Source organism: Chaetura pelagica, unplaced genomic scaffold (genome assembly GCF_000747805.2).
Source record: "Chaetura pelagica isolate M959 unplaced genomic scaffold, ChaPel_1.0 scaffold159, whole genome shotgun sequence".
Classification (NCBI taxonomy): domain Eukaryota; kingdom Metazoa; phylum Chordata; class Aves; order Apodiformes; family Apodidae; genus Chaetura; species Chaetura pelagica.
The window spans coordinates 1,367,342-1,371,016 of NW_009954555.1; positions in this window are offsets into that span (position 1 = coordinate 1,367,342).

The following is a 3,675-nucleotide window of genomic DNA, read 5'->3' on the forward strand; positions in this document are numbered from 1 at the left end:
AAAGCGCTCCCGGGACGGGCGGCCCTTTGGATCCTCTGATAAGGGATCAAAGGAACGTGCGGGAGCGGAGGCTGCTCGGTGGGCAAAACCACTTCCCGGGGCGGGGATCCCTCGCTCCCGCCTGCCTGAACACAAAGATAAGAGTGAGCGCAATGAAACTGTAGCCAAAGAAAGACGGAAGCTTAGAAACAAACTAAAAACACCACCAAACCCCCACGTGTCCTGCCCACTGGAGCAGTTTAACACGGGCAGGCGAGGGGTCCCCATCACCAGGGTGATCTCAGGTGCTCCAAAAAGCTCTCGGTCAGGCAGAGGAGACACCACCTGCGCTCTTAAGATCCCTTTTTCACAGAACATGGTAACATGAGAGATACCAGGTAATGCAGCAGTCGCTACAGTATCTGAGCATCAGCCTGGAAGTGCCAGCCCTGGAGAGACCCAAACCCTCTTGCCAGGACACGCCTGCGGTGCCGCCCAGGCCAGATGCCACTCGAATGGCTTGGTAGGAAGGGCTGACCCAACCTGCCTCCATCTGCAGATCTCCTGCAGGCATTCCCTCAGGATCTTGGGAAGAACTAGATTAACCAGGCTGACTAATGCAGACAGCTTCATGGCAGCTCGGTTCTGTGTATCATACTTAGTGTCTTGGTCTGACACCCTCGCCCCCTTTCTCAACAGCTGGTTCATCACTGGGAACTGATACCTTAATTAGCTCTTCCAGATATTTGGAGGGGTTTTTTGACTCTGTGTTCATTGCCCTTCTCTGACCTTGTACAGAACAGTATTGGAGGACTGCTAGAAGTTATAAAAAGCTTGTAGTTCTAGCCCTGTCCTTTAATACCTAGTAAGTGTTTGCTGTAACACGGCCTAATCCTCTCTAGACCCCTTAGTTAATGGAAAGACTTAATGGTGAAATCTCATTACACAGTATTACAAACTTCTGAACGCCAAAGCCCTTATGACTGAGGGACACTCATGTTTTTGCTGCCACTTTTCTTACTCTTAAAACACAGAAGAGCTCATCTGCACACATTTTGGTAAGCTGCAGTCACAGGAAGGGCTGCTGGCTGGGCTGCTATGCTGTGCCTTCTCTGCTTCTGTCCCTCACAAATAACCTGTGTGCAAAGAACTACACAGAGGAGAAGAACTACAGTGGCAGGAACGTACCATTTTCCACCTGGACTGGTTTCTTTTGTAAGGTTAATAATCTGCTTTCAGTAGCATAACTCTTTATCTAAACAGTGATAATGCTATAAAGCTATAAATTAGTAGCTTTTCTACAGTTTTACTCAATCATTTTCTATCTGGATAATTGCCATTCCACATCTCCAAGTTACTGTATATTCTGATTCTTTAATAATAAGCTTATCTGGTCCATCAGTCACATTAGTTGCAAGTCACACCGGAGACATCTGTAACAATCAGTTTTCATTATAAGATACATATGAAGAGGAAGCCACACAGGGTTGTCAGCAGCAGAGCTGTGAAGTCCTGCCTGCTGTGGTCACAGAGGAAAGTGCACTGCAGCTTTTTCTGGCCAGCTCAGCTCTGCAGCTTAGCCAGTGGACTGTACCACACTATTATAAGGAAGATAATTCTACTAACTTCTTCCTCCTCATCTGTTCCCCTGAGACACTCATCCAGTCCACATGTGTGCTGTTCCCAGTGCCCATCTAGCTTGACCTTCCTTGCACCAGTCTCAAAAGAAGTAAAAATCATTAGTAAGGGAAGATGACCCTACTGCTAGGAAAGGCTAATCCAGTCCCTTGCATTAATGTATTCTGCTGAGTATTTAAGACTCCCACTTAAGATCAAAAACTGGCTCCCAGCACCACTGAAACCCAGCCCATCTATGCCCACGTAACTTTACATGCAGCCTTATCATTTAATTACCATTTTTCAACAGAGTTCTAAGAGGACCTGACTAGACACAGGCTAAAAGATAAGCTAATGCTCCATGTGGGCGTTCACCTGAAATTCCTACATTTTCTTCTCATCCACAATACCCATCCCAAACCCAGTCCTGGTGTTGCCAAGTCAGCACTGAGGCAGTCAGCGTTGTTTGAACATGCTGTGAGGACTGAGCAGTAATTGCAGCGTGTCAACATTACCTACTGCACCATTTTGAGTCAAAGCTATAGTTTAGCAATCATGCTATTTGAAGAGGTTGTCATGGCATTCAGCCAGAGTGACCTCTATCTAACAAAGCATCTGGTGGTAATTTCACTAATGAGCAGAGTAAGCATCAACCCTGAACTAGATTTCATGCAGGTAAAAGCTTGGAGAGAGCAGCTTGCTGGCTGGAAAGCAGACAGGGAAAGAAGGGCTCTGATCTGAGACTTCTGCCACAAGAGCTTGTTCCTCAGTTTTGGCAGCAACCAAGCTCACAATTAACTAAACATGACTACCCATTTTCTGTAAGAACTGGGATTCTTGCAGCACTTTCCTTCTGTTACTTTGCGTTATTATTGAAGTTAAGCAATTAACAATAGTATTGCTCTTGTAGTAACTACACCAGTGGGCATACAGCTAGTTAATTCACCAGTTCCCTCACTCTGGCAATTCAGAGTGCCCATGGGTGCAGACAAATGCAATACTGTGGTACCAGCCATCATGGATATTGACTTAAGTGTGCCCACAGGCACAACACAAACTGCAATACAATAACTATTTGCTGCTCTAGGTTAAGTGTGCTCATGGGTACAAGCAAACTCAGTGTAACGATCAGCTGTTCACCCTCCCAAAAGCACTTGGGATGAAAAACAACATCAATGGGTATCTAAATATAACCTCATGATAAAAAAACCCCAAAACACAACTGTGGGTACTGAAAAATGTGGAGTGCTCGGGCCTGCTTCTCATCATAAAGCAGTAAAAAGCAGGAGGATTTAACAAATGATGGCCAGTGTAGCTGGAAACCAGCCTGATTTAGCCAATAGTTAATAAGTCCTACCTCTTACTCTGTTAAGGTCTTTTATTTTTTTCCAACATCAGGTTTCTCCTGCTTTATTCTGAATGTAATGAGGATAAACAGTTTCCCTCTCTGAGCACGAAACAAGTGTTCTCTGCAGAAAAGTCTGAGCAAATAGAAACATTAGATCCTCTCTGTTGGGTCTCTTGCTAAATATGTTTAGCAAGGGAAAAAAACCCCAACAAACAAACAAATAAAAACCCAAACATATTATCACTGTATCTCTAGGACCGTGCCCTTAAGTAGTGTGCATCCTTTCCATCAGCCTTACCCTACTCTTTCATACCTAAGCACAATTTTCTCTACCATGTTGCACCAAATAAAGCCCACCTTGAATGCAGTTGCCTGAAGGAGCAGGACACCTTTCAGTTCATTTATTTCTCTTTGTAATTTAAAGCTATTTGAGCCTCTAATCACACAGATGCTCTATCATAGAAAAGGAGGTATAATTCCCTTGAAAGAGCAAGATCAGTGGGATTTCGTTTTTCCTACCTGCAACTGAAAATCCATCCACACACAATGAAAGTAGTGTTTTAAAATACTTACTTTTCCCCCCTTTTTTCTTTGCAGGAGCTTTCACTGCAACCACAGGGACATTTGCAATAATTACTTCTTCCCCTCCCCAGAAATATCTACCATAAATAGAGCTTTCCATACACAAGCAAGTTATCAACATAAGCATTTACTAATACCTAGCAGCCTAG